Genomic DNA, 13,995 nt, shown 5'->3' on the forward strand with positions numbered 1-13,995 from the left:
ACACACACACACACACACACACACACAAATAAAACGTTTATCAATAAAATAGAGAGGCAGGTGGCTCTGGCAAAGGGTCTCTCTCCACAGGGAGACTGGCCATCTGATTTGTGTACAAGCAGGCATCCTTCTGTGCTCATTTGTCACGATACACTCCCTTTCCAGCTGCACAAATTTCCAAGTTCATTTCAGTGCCTGAGGCCTGTGGAAGCCGGTGTCTGCACTCTTGTTTCTCCTCTTTGCTGCTTTGAGGGATTGTCAAAGGAAGAGAGAAATGACCTCACTTTTTTGTCTCCAAGCTACAAGTGCCTATTAACTTTATCACCAAATTGCTATGGCATGAGCTTCCCCTGGTTTGATTTCTGAATATCAGACTCCATCAGACTCTCACAAAGCACCCCTCAATTACCGCTGGCTCAGGAAACACCAAGGAATACCTGTTGTGTGTTTCCCACAAACCATGTCCCCCGTTACCAAACAAGGTATTGCCTGTTCTCCCTGGTACCCACAAGTGCTGCTCACCCGGGAAGCATCGTCATAGATCCTAACTCACACTCGGAGTGGGCTACCACCATTGCCAGGGCATTACCTCCAAGACTGAATTCCACACTGGGCTAATTTGCCCTCCAGTCTTCAAACTACATGAAGCCATTTCCAAAAGAAATTCCATTGCAATATGATAAATAAAAGATCAGGCCTGAAAATTGAGTTCATGTAGCTAAAGTGGAACACATGGGACTTAGCCATGAGCTTCCAACACAGCCAAAACCAAAGACAGACAGCTCACAACCCACAGCTCCGATTACACCGGCGACCAGCCCTCTTTTATTACGTAGACTCTTTCTTACTATCACTAACCCTGTGAGGGTTTCTTGTCTGGAATGTTGTCCTTGGACCATTGCTCCTCAACAAGGAGTGGCTTCAGCTCCTTCCCCTGGGTACATCTGGCAATGTCTGGAGACATTTGTGGTTGGTCATGGTTGAGAGATGTTGAAAGATAGTGGGTGGAGGCAGAGGCCACTGCTGTTTATTATCCTATACCCAAGGCACTCAACAGAGTGACCTGGTCCTAGATGTCCGTCCTGTGCAACCTGAGAAGCCAACCTTAGGCCTGAGGGAGGTGAGAGCCCTCCCAGGAGCCGCACATTACAAATGCATGGTTATCACAGAGTGTGAAGGTGCCTCTATCACTCAGGATCTGGCACCAAGGCCTAGTCCTGTGTCACCAGCCAGCTTGAACATGTGCTGTGGTAACCAGGAAGGCCTCACATCTTTTGTTCTACATTCTTGAAATAGTCGGTATGAACAAGTGTCGTGATGGAATTGAGAGGTTAAAATTTTCAAACTGTAGTGTAGGAACTTAGCAGTTAGTTGAACTCAATGGGAGACTAGCTCCCAGGATTTAGAAAAATGAGAAACCAGCTCCCAGAACATAGAAGAATGGGAGACCGGCTCCCAGGACATAGAAGAATGGGAGACCGGCTCCCAGAACATAGAAGAATGGAAGACCGGCTCCCAGGACATAGAAGAATGGGAGACCAGCCCCCAGGACATAGAAGAATGGAAGACCGGCTCCCAGGACATAGAAGAATGGGAGACCAGCCCCCAGGACATAGAAGAATGGGGGACCAGCCCCCAGAGCTTAGAGACCGGAGCAGTCTGGCAGGAAAAAAAGAAAAATGAGGTAGCAAACAATTGCCAGGTGGCTAACCTGCTTCTGAACCCTAGCACAAGCCAGCACCAATCAGAGACTACCCCGTACTTTCCCCTGCCTTAGTTTCCCCTTTTCCCCTAGCAACTGTGTGGGTATAAAAACCTGTTTAAATTTTTGCTTGGTGCCAGACTCCTCTACCCCTGTGAGGGATATGAGTCTTGCCCCAGCTAGCTGGAATAAAAAGCCTCTTGTTGATTGCATCAAGTCCGTGTCTTGGTGGTGTTTGGGGTCCTCCCTCCCATTTTTTAAGAGCTCTAACAGATGGTTCCTTGACCTGGAAACGGCAGACCACCCTGCACCAACAAGAACGCTCTTGGAGGTAAGCTAAGGTCCGGACCCCCCACACCCCACCCCCGGGGCCGGCTGCTTCTGTGTCTATCTGCTCCCGTGTTTGTCTGTGCCTCTTTTAGCAATTGCTGTTACTTTCGGTCCTGCAGTTTGCATTTGTGATTTATTTCTGTGGTTTTGTGGTTATGGCGACTGCTGGTACAGTGCTTGTTGGCCTGGCCAGCTACAGGTCACCCATCTTGGAGGACGCTCCAAGAGGGGAAGATCTATGGGGACCCTCCTCTGGTATTTTGGAATGCCACGCTTTGGTTGAGTGGAGAGGCTCCGGCCGTCGGATAGTTTCAGTTTCTTTCAGCACTCTCAGAGTGGCCAAGTGTGCATCAGGCTTTTTATTTCCTGTTTTTTCTGTCTTTTTGGTGTGTGTGTGTGGACCTTGACAATGGGACAGGCAATTGTAACTCCCCTGACATTGACCTTGGACCACTGGACAGACGTTAGGGACCGTGCTCATAACCTTTCAGTAGAAGTGAAAAAGGGACTTTGGCAGACTGTTCTGCTGAATGGCCTGCCTTTAATGTAGGATGGCCACCAGAAGGAGTATTTGACTTAGAAGTGATAAGAGCTGTAAAAGATGTCATCTTTCAAGGACCGGGAAGACACCCCGATCAGCAACCATATATTGTTGTGTGGAAGGACTTGACCTCCAATCCTCCGCCATGGGTCCAGCCATAGGTCCGGATACCTAGAACTCCTGGTAAGCCAGGTTCCCGAGTCCTGGCTCTGCAAGACCACCAGACCTCTAAGAACAAGGAGCCCTCCCGAGTGGCTCTCAGTGGCTCCCATGCAGATTTACCCTGACACCCAGTCAGACCTCCTTCTCCTAGACCCTCCTCCTCCCCCTTACCCACCAACTCTGCCTCCCCAACCTCATCCTGCACCACCTCCCCAACAGGTAGCAGTGGCCTCAGCGCCTCCTGAGAATTTTACAAGCCCTGCCCAAGAGACCTGCAGTCGCAGGGGAGTGCCTCCTGAAAATGCTCAGATTCTCCCGTTGCGTGCCTTTGGCCCTCCCCCAGCAGAAGAGGGGGGCCTTCAGACCCTTCAATATTGGCCCTTTTCATCTGCTGATCTATATAATTGGAAAACTAACCACCCTCCTTTTTCTGAGGACCCCAGCAGACTAACTTCTTTGGTGGAGTCTCTTATGTTTTCTCACCAGCCCACCTGGGATGACTGTCAACAACTCTTGCAGACCCTCTTTACAACAGAAGAATGAGAGCGGATCCTAGTGGAGGCTTGAAAGCATGTTCCAGAAGCTGATGGGCAGCCATCTATCTTACAGAACATCATAGATGCGGGGTTCCCTTTAGAGCATCCCAATTGAGATTATAATTCCCCTGAAGGGAGAGAAGGGCTGCGTGTCTACCGTCAGACTCTCGTGACAGGTCTCAAGGCGCGGCAAGGAAGCCCACCAATTTGACTAAGGAAAGAGAGGTGGTCCAGGGGCCAACTGAGTCCCCGTCTATGTTTCTGGAATGACTTATGGAAGCCTATTGTAGGTATACCCCTTTTGACCCTGCTTCTGAGGGGCAACGGATGGTAGTTGCCATGTCGTTCATGGAGCAGGCGGCCCCGGGCATTAAGCATAAGCTGCAGAGACTAGAAGGATTGCAGGACATGACTCTGAAAGATTTAGTGAGGGAAGCAGAAAAAGTAATAAGAGGGAAAAGAGGCAGAACCAGAACTTAACATGGATCTTGGCCGCAGTAGTAGGAAAAAGTCCTCATGTAGAACCCAGGGAGAAGACAGGGCAGATAGGGCACCTGGGCCACACTCGCCGCAGACCTCTTGACAAAGATCAATGTGCATATTGCAAAGGAAAGGGACACTGGGCCCGAGAGTGTCCTAAGAAAAAGGAGCAGGTCACGCCACGAGTCCTAGCCCTCGGAGAAGAAGATTAGAGGAGACGGGGCTTGGAGCCCCTCCCTGAGCCTAGGGTAACTTTAACCATAGAGGGGAAGCCTGTAGATTTTTTAGTAGATACCGGAGCTCAACATTCTGTACTATTACAGCCTATGGAAAAGACAAAAGAAGAAAAAACTTGGGTAATGGGTGCAACTGAATATCAACAATATTCTTAGACTACTAAAAGAGTAGTAGATTTGGGGAAAAGACAAGTGACTCACTCGTTTTTGGTGATTCCAAAATGCCCCACTCCCCTTCTGGGAAGGGACCTGCTGACAAAAATGGGTGCTCAGATCTTCTTCACCCCTCAGGGGCCTGAGATAATAGCAGAAAGATCAAAACCAGGCACTATAGTTTTGACTCTCTCACTGGCTGCAGGCTTGGGACTGGCAACTCAGGTGCCCCCAGTGGTAGTAGATCTCAAGGCTGCTGCTGTCCCCATTTCAGTGTGACAGTATCCCATGAGCAGGGAAGCCAGGGAAGAGATCCGTCCCCACATCAACCGCCTTCACCAACTAGGGGTTTTGCGCCCCTGCCGGTCTCCCTGGAACACGTCCCTGCTGCCAGTTAAAAAAAAAAAAAAAAAAAAAAAAAAAAAAAAAAATAGAAAAAGAAAAGAAAAGAAAAGAAAAGAAAAGAAAAGAAAAAAAAAACCTGGCACTGGAGACTTCAGGCCAGTCCAGGATCTAAGAGAAAAGAGTCCAAGATATTCACCCCACCATGCCCAACCCTTATAACCTACTAGATAAAGGAAATAGAGTGGCCCGGGGAGTACTCACCCAGACCCTCGAGCCATGGAAGAGACCGGTAGCCTATTTATCTAAAAAAGCTGGACGCTGTGGCTAGTGGATGGCCTTCCTGTCTTAAGTCAGTGGCAGCTATAGCAGTGCTGGTAAAAGATGCTGACAAGCTGACTATGGGTCAGAAATTGACTGTGCACGCTTCCCACACATTAGAGAGTATCATACACCAGCCTCCAGACCGATGGCTCTCTAAAGCCCACATGACCCACTATCAGAGCTTGCTACTAAATGAAAAGGTGACCTTTACAGCCCCTGCTGTCCTTAAGCTAGCCACCCTGCTTCCGGAAACCAGTGGAGAGACCGTCCTTCATTCCTGCCAAGATATCCTGGCTGAAGAGACAGGGACACGCCGAGACCTGCAGGACCAGCCGTGGCCAGGGGCTATGGACTAGTACACAGATGGCAGCAGCTACTTGACTGAAGGTAAGAGGATGGCAGGGGCAGCGGCTGTAGATGATGAAAAAGTCATCTGGGCCAGCAGCCTGACAGAGGGATCCTCGGCTTAGCGAGCAGAGTTGATAGCTCTGACTCAAGCTTTGCGGCTGGCGGAGGGACGAAAGATCAACATCTACACCGACAGCAGGTATGCTTTTGCCACGGCCCACGTCCATGGTGCTATCTACAAAGAGGGCTGCTCACCTCTGCCGGAAAAGATATTAAAAACAGAACTGAAATCTTAGCCCTCCTAGAGGCCATCCATCTGCCAGACAATGTGGCTACTATGCATTGCCCAGGTCACCAATGCACCAATGACCGGGTGGCTAGAGGGAACCAACCCTACGTCTATCAAAGTAGATGGCATCTCATCCTGGATCCATGCTTCGCACGTCAAGAAAGCGCCCTCATCAGCAGACGGATGGACAGTGGAAAGGACCCCAGATCCCCTTAAGATTAGACTGGTTAGGGCGGGTGGTGATGTTTCTGGCTCTCATTCACCCAGCCTCCCATAGCCCCCACGCTCCTCAACTGCTCACTTGGCAAGTTCTTTCACAGACCGGCGAAGTAGTCTGGAGCACCACCCGTGAAGCCCCTCCCTATACTTGGTGGCCTACCCTGACCCCAGATGTGTGTGCCTTGGCTGCCGGTACTGTGGGAGGAGAGTGGGACAGTGCAGATACAAGTCTAACAGAATCTATGAAAGTGTGGTATCCTAGATGTAATGTCCAACAAGCTCTAGGTTGCAGTTATGGGGAAGGTAGAGATAGGGTTAAAAAGAGCCCTTTCTATGTCTGTCCCCGAAGTAAAAAAAGAACTTTACTAGTCTCTCCTGTGATCGCCACGGGTGGTGCAACCCCCTTGCCATAACTTTTACTGACCAAGGAAAAAAGTCACAAGACTGGATACAGGGGAAGACATGGGGCTTGCGGTTTTTTCAACGGGAATATAAATCATGGTTCAATAAGTTGCCTTGGTTCACTACCCTGATATCCTCCCTAATGGGCCCTTTAATAATCCTGTTTCTTTTGCTGACCTTTGGGTCTTGCATTTTAAACAGGCTGGTAAGGTTTGTCAGAGAAAAAAATTAGTACGGTTCAGGTACTCATGCTCCGTCAACAGTATCAAACCTTAAAAAGATCAGAATCAGACGTTCTAGGATTAGAACTAGTTCCAATAGAAGAGGAGGGAATGAGAGGTTAAAATTTTCAAACTGTACTGTGGGAACTTAGCAGTTAGTTGAACTCAATGGGAGACTAGCTCCTAGGATTTAGAAAAATGAGAAACCAGCTCCCAGAACATAGAAGAATGGGGGACCAGCCCCCAGAGCTTAGAGACCAGAGCAGCCTGGCAGGAAAAAAGAAAAATGAGGTAGCAAACAATTGCCAGGTGGCTAACCTGCTTCTGAACCCTAGCACAAGCCAGCACCAATCAGAGACTACCCCGTACTTTCCCCTGCCTTAGTTTCCCCTTTTCCCCTAGCAACTGTGTGGGTATAAAAACCTGTTTAAATTTTTGCTTGGTGCCAGACTCCTCTACCCCTGCATGGGATATGAGTCTTGCCCCAGCTAGCTGGAATAAAAAGCCTCTTGTTGATTGCATCAAGTCCGTATCTTGGTGGTGTTTGGGGTCGCCATTCCCGAGCCCTGAGTATGGGGTCCCCCCCCATTTTTTAAGAGCTCTAACAGGATGTGCCACCAAGTGTTAGGACAGTGTGGCAAAAAAAAAAAAAAAAAAAAAAAAAGCCTTCAGTTCTGTGTGGCCCATCTCACCCACAACAGTGTAACCAGCTAGCATTCATACAGAGGAGTGCTGGAAAGGGAGGGCCAGGAGAGAACAGAGAACGACTTTTTTGTTGTTGTTATTTCAAGACACAGTTTCTCCGTTCAACAAGCCCTGGCTGTCTTGGACTCACTTTGTAGGCCAGGCTGGCCTTGAACTCACAGAGATCTTTCTGCCTCTGCCTCCTGAGTGCTGGGATTAAAGGCGTACATCACCATGCCTAGCCAGAGAACAACTTTTGAAGAGATAATACCAAGGCTACAGAGATGGCTCTTGCTAGCCTTTCAGTGGACAGTAGTTTAGCTCCCAGCACCCACATTAGGTGGTTTACAACTCCCTGTAACCCCAGCTCCAGGGCAGCTGATGGCCTCTGGTCTCCTCAGGCACCTGCATGTGTCACACATACCTCCACTACATACACATATACACATAATTTAAAAAATAAGTCTTTGGTGGGCTGGAGAGATGGCTCAGCAGTTAAGAGCACTGACTGCTCTTCCAGAGGTCCTGAGTTCAAATCCCAGCAACCACATGGTGGCTCACAACCAACTGTAAGGACATCGGATGACCTCTTCTGGTGTGTCTGAAGATAGCAACAGTGTATTCATATAAATAAATACATTTTTAAAAAAAAGTTGCCCGGCGGTGGTAGTGCATGCCTTTAATCCCAGCACTTGGGAGGCAGAGGCAGGCGGATTTCTGAGTTTGAGGCCAGCCTGGTCTACAGAGTGAGTTCCAGGACAGCCAGGGCTATACAGAGAAACCCTGTCTCGAACAACCAAAAACAAAAAACAAAAAACAAACAAACAAACAAACAAAAAAACCTACTATTGTAGGTAATACTTAAGTATTTTTTCTTGCTTGGTTTTTTTTTTTTTAAAGGTGTGTGCCACACGCCCAGCCACATTATTTATTTATTTTTTTAAAGATTTATTTATTTATTATATGTAAATACACTGTATCTGTCTTCAGATGCACCAGAAGAGGGCATCAGATCTCATTTCGGGTGGTTGTGAGCCACCATGTGGTTGTTGGGATTTGAACTCATGACCTTCAGAAGAGCAGTCAGTGCTCTTCCCCGCTGAGCCATCTCACCAGCCCCTTGATTTTTTTTTTAAGAGATCTCTATAACTCAGAATAGACTTATATTTGTAATCCTCCTCCCTCAGCCTCCTGAGTGCTGATACTGTAGGCATGTGCCAGGAGGCCCAGCTTCAGTTTGGTACTTTCTAAACTGAAGTTATACCTATGACCTGGATGGCTGCACACTACTATCTGAGGCAGCTCTGGTGTCCTTCAACAACGCAGCAGAGAAGGGACAGGCGTTCGTATAGTGCTGTATGATATTAGAGCTGAAGGGAGGGGTATTAATGTGCAAGATGACTATCAGAAGCAAGCTCTTCAGTGGCAAAGAAACAAACAAGTGTGGTCAATCTCCTCTGTCCAGTGGCTTGGGGTTATCTAGGACACACTCCTGGGATACCGGGAGAGCACTTCCAGAGAGCTCTAACTGGGAAGCAGGCACTTACCCCAAATGTGGGTCCTCACAAGCTGGGGTCCTGGAGAATCAAAAACAGAAAGTGAGCTGAGCACCACTTTCCTCTTTTCCTTCTCTGCTCTGGTCTCTGTGCTCACCTATGCATGTGTGGTGCATGTGCAGACCATCAGGCACACACATGTACACATCAGAAGTTTTTGTTTAAATAAAAACAAGGCAATGAACAAAAAGACATGTTGCATAATAATGTACATCACTCCGGTTAAAATTTCCTTTTATTCCTGTAATCTTGTCTTTGATTTTTTTGTTTTTGTTTTGTTTTAGTATTTTTAGTTTTTCGAGACAGGGTTTCTCTGCATAGCCCTGGTTGTCCTGAAACTCCCTCTGTAGACCAGGCTGGCTTCATACTCAGAAATCCACCTGTCTCTGCCTCCCAAGTGCTGGGACTTAAAGGTGTGCATCACACTGCCCGGCTTTGTCTTTGGAGGAAGAAACAGTTCTTCAAACTCAAGGTTAAAAGAATTACTATACATATATATGTATAGTGTACATACTATATGATTGTATATATATGTGTATACATATGTGTACATATTTTTAAGACAGTCTCATTATTTATCTCATGATACATAGTGTCCTGAAACTCACTAAATAGCCTGCACTGGCTTTTAACTTCAGGTAATCCTGCCTTAGTCTCCTAAGATCGATGTGTGCCACCACACCTAGCTGGACTTCTCTCCCACACTCTTCCCACACTCTTTGCTGAGAATTACGCCCAGAACTTCCCAGGTGTATGATCCAGCTCCACTTTAGAACTTTTTAGTCTTTCAGGAATGACAAAGTGAGTAGAAAATCATATTTATTAAAATTTCTGAGCCAGGCATGATTGTACACAGAAACTTCCGGCATTCAGGAACAAACTTGAGGTTGGGCTGTGGGTGCCACCTCACACTTTGCTGTTATGCCTTTTCGGTCACAATAGACAGTGTCCCTTCTTAAACCATAAGCCAAAACAAACCCTTCTCACATTAGGTTGGTTTCATGAAGTATTTATCATAGCAATGAGAACAGTAACTTCAAAAAACCAAGTCCAGCTAAGGTATGTATGTATGGACTTTGAGCTAGACATGGTGGCACACACCTTTAGTCCCATCACTGAGCAGGCAGAGGCAGGCAGATCTCTGTGGGTTTGAGGCCAGCCAGAGCTACATAGTGAGACCCTGTCTCAAAACAAACAACAAAAGAGATGGTTTTTGTAAGTGCTTCATTAGGTGGTAAAACTATAAAGAAAAGTCTGCATATGTGCCTAGCACAGAAATGGGGGGTGGTGTGACTGACAGGCAATGGTCTCCTGAGCAGGTCATATAGACAGCCTGTGTCATGGCACACATCTGGTTCTGGCCTAAGTGTGGTCTTCTATGTACCTTCTATGTGTGCACTATGGTTTGTCTATATATCCAGTTACCCAGCTGTGGACTACAGAGACCTGACCAAGAGCACACAGAAGCAAAGGCAGTGTGTTCTCACCGGTGCCTGTCTGGACCTCCTTGGGGTGGGATATCGATCTTCTTGGAGGCCTTGGTCCTGAACAGGGTCAAACACTGGAAGGAAAAGATGGCAAAGCTGGGTCACAAGCCCCCATCATTTCTAACAGGATTTGCCTTGAGGGGCTGAGGGTTAGGGTTAGGGTTCCTGTTAAGAGGTTCAACCCCTCGCTGGTCACACCATAGCAAAGCAGAGAGAGGAGGGGCAGGGATGGCTAAGAGTACCTGGTGTCAAGAGTGCTTGCTTGTTTGCAGGAATAGTTACCCGGCCTCATTCTCAGAAACCACCTGCCTTCCCATGTGGCTTTCATAAGAAGACACGAAAACCCTCTCCGACGCTCCCACCCCACCCCCAACTTCAATGAAAAGGTCAAGGGAATTTTCCTTCCCTTTAAATGGAACGGCTCTTTCTTGGGCCCAGAAAGAATTATTTATCAGGGGCTCACGGTACTCTGCGTGCCTTTACAGGGCCCGGCTGGTTGCTCTGAGCCACAACAGACAACTTTCTTCCTGAAAGCTCAATTTATAGGCCAACTTCAAAGCCTGGGTCCTCAGAGCAGGGCGCCCAGGCTCCAGTTTGGGGACTGACATCAAAGGGACTACACAGGTTGATGTGATGTCAGGTGGACAGCCGCAGGGCTGCAGGAGCAGGCCTCCAAGGACCTGTCTGTCCTCAGCACCTGGATGGAGAGGGCTCAGGGAGGCAGCTCCATCTCGGCCAGGTTCCTTGAATCCTAGCTTCAAAAGCCAAGGGCTGCTGCAGGTGACTGCCTGAGATGGCAGAGGGGTAGTGGAGGATCCCAAACTATACTCCTTGGCCAGCTCTTAAAGGGGCAGGGCTTAAATAAGGGTGAACCACCTCAAGCCCCACTGCTCACGGAAAGGATCAGACACAAGGGCAAAAGAGCTGGTGATGTACCGAAAGCTCTCCAGCCAGGGCCTGTGAGTAAAGGTGACTCACCTGGGCTTCCTGATGACCCGAGTGGAGCAGACATGGCTAGCTCCGTTTTTCAAACAGGAACTGAAGCTTAGGGGATGAGGGCTAACCTGCTGGGTTCCATACTTGCTGTTTTTACCATTCACTGCTCAGGGAACTAGAGATGCTTCTGGGAGCTAAGACACACAACGGAGATGGGTAAAGCCTTCCAAGGCAAGTGTCCCTGGCAATGGACATTTATTCTCGGAACTTTGATTTTTCGTGATTCTTGTGACTACTGTAGGAAATAAACCAGTACCCCTACTCTCATACAGCTTATATGAGTTTAAAAGTGTACTATTGCTTGTGTGTGTGCATGTACATGCAAGGCACGTGTCTTTTCGGATATCTTTGTGGATCTTTGTGGAGCTGGTTCTCTCCTTCCACCTCTATCCATCTCAGGGATTGAACTCAGGTCTCCAGGCTTGTGTGGCCAAGTGACTTTACCTACTGACCATCTCACTGGCTTATCTTCTCACAAAAGAAAAGGCTAGATGTGTAAAGCATGGTAAATTACTATAACTTATGTGTAGATAGGCAATTGTGAATATGTATATACACATAGATTTATTAAGTTTTTTTTTAGATTTTTTTAAAAAGATTTATTTATTTATTATATGTAAGTACACTGTAGCTGTCTTCAGATGCACCAGAAGAGGGCATCCGATCTCATTACAGATGGTTGTGAGCCACCATGTGGTTGCTGGGATTTGAGCTCAGGACCTCTGGAAGAGCAGTCAGTGCTCTTAACTGCTGAGCCATCTCTCCAGCCTGTTTTTGTTTGTTTGTTTGTTTGTTTTAGATTCTATTTACTTTTATTTATGTGCATGGATGGTTTTTGCCTCATATATATGTATGAGATTCAATGCCTGGGATGGCCATAAGATGTCACCAGATCCTCTGGACCATGAGTTATAGACAGTTGTGAGCCACCATGTGGGTGCTGGAAACTGAACTCTGGTCCTCTGTAAGAGCAGCCAGTGATCTGAACCACTAGATATTTATTTCTTCTTAATGTTTCCTATAGGATCAAGAACCATTTTCATCTGAGTGAGTGTAGGGTATACACCTTTAATTCCAGCACTTTGGAGGCAAAGGCAAGTGATCCCTACATCTGAGGCCAGCCTGGTCTACATAAAAGCTCCAGGCTAGCCAAGGCTTTACATTTGAAAGACCATCTCAAACCAACCAAGAACTATTTCAGGCGGGCAGTGGTGGCACATGCCTTCAACTCCAGCACTTGGGAGGCAGAAGCCGGCAAATCTCTGAGTTTGAAGCCAGCTAGGTCTACAGAGTGAGCTCCAGGACAGCCAGGTTTTACTTGAAAAACAAAAAAGCAAAACTAACCAAAAAGAAGCATTTCCAATGCACTCTCATTTAATCCTTATAGTAACATGACTGTGGACAAACCTGCAGTCACCTTACTTTACAAGCAGATGAGAATACATAGTAACAGGTAGAGCTATTGAGATGGCTCAGCTGGTAAAGGTGCTCCCCACCAAGCACAACCACTTGAGTTTGATCCCTGGGACCCACAGAATTGAAGGAGAGAACTAATGCCTCAAAGGTGTCTTCTGATATCTATACACAAGCCATGAGTGCCTCCCTGACACCCAAAATAAATAAATGAATATAATTTTTAAAAAAACGGTAGAAAATATCGTGCATAATAAAGATGAGGCAAATGTGTCCAATTGGATGCTACTGGGATGAAGTGTGCAGAAGCATCAGTGGCAGGCAAGTTTCTGGGAGGGGGAGAGGTGGAGGGTAACCATGACTGGTCATCCTCAGCCCAGTGACACACCTTCCTCCAAAGTGAAAGTCCTTAGTCCCTTAGTTTTCTCTGGTCCCAGCTCTCCAGGGGCTCACCTTGATCCTTCTCAGTCTCTGAAAGATGTCCCAGGACAAACCCTCCTAAATAGTGAGAAGTGGGAAAGCAGGAGACTGAGCCGATGCCACCCCCCACCTGCTTGTTTTGGTCTTGCTGTAGGAGCAGATATGTGAGAAGCTGGGTACCAAACAAAGAACAGTGTTCCAGACTCCCACCGGCGGTCACGGAGACAGCTTGAGGTGGGGGGAGACGGAAACATACACGGCACACCTTCTCCGGTTGGTGGGTGTGTTCCTGAGTGCCGTTTGTGTCACTGGGACCAAATACCTGAGAGAGACAACTTAAGAGAGGAAGGATTTCTCCTGGCTCACTGTTTCAAAGGTTTTAGTCTATAGCTTTTGGCGCCACAGATTCTTAGATTGTGGACACTGAAGCAGGATATTTGGTTATGGATGCATGTGGCAGAAGCTATTCAACTGCAGCCAGACAGGAAGCAGAGAGAGGAAGAGACCGGGAACCAGTTCTAATCTAAAGGCACACATACCACCAGTGGCCGACTTCCAGCTGGGTTCTCCTTCCTAAGGCTTCAGACAATTGCTCCAGACAGCATCGCCTGCTGTAAACAAGCATTCAACACAAGAGCCTGCAGGAAACACTTCCTGTCCAAATTATAAGAGCAGGGCTCATGAAAACAGACCAATTCCCGACCACCCCCTCCCCCGCAATACCAGTTGAGACAGTTTCACTAAATAGTCCAGTGTAGCCTCAAACTCACAATCCTCCTGCCTCAGCCTCTCTAGTGATGGGGTTTCAGGTACATGCTACCAGCTTGGCTCAGGCCTCATTTTTAAAGGCCCGACAGTCTTGATTCCCCAGGGCAGCAGCTCTGATGAGGAGTCCCTCTATTCTGAGACTTCCATGTTGTAAGAAAATCTAAGCCGCCATGTGAGGAGGCTTGGGTAGAGTTGAGGATACTCAGCCATCCCAGCTTAGTATCCGCATCCCATCCACACAGCAGTTGCCAAGCTAAAAGACAGAGGACCCGAGCAGGTGCTGAGGAAGGCCTCTGCAGCCTCTCCCAGCCTTGCTTTGTGGGTAAGAGATAGAAAGCAGAGCAGCAAAATTCCTCCCACATGCATGGACGGGGTGGGTGGTGGGG

This window comes from Mastomys coucha, unplaced genomic scaffold (genome assembly GCF_008632895.1).
Source record: "Mastomys coucha isolate ucsf_1 unplaced genomic scaffold, UCSF_Mcou_1 pScaffold21, whole genome shotgun sequence".
Lineage (NCBI taxonomy): Eukaryota > Metazoa > Chordata > Mammalia > Rodentia > Muridae > Mastomys > Mastomys coucha.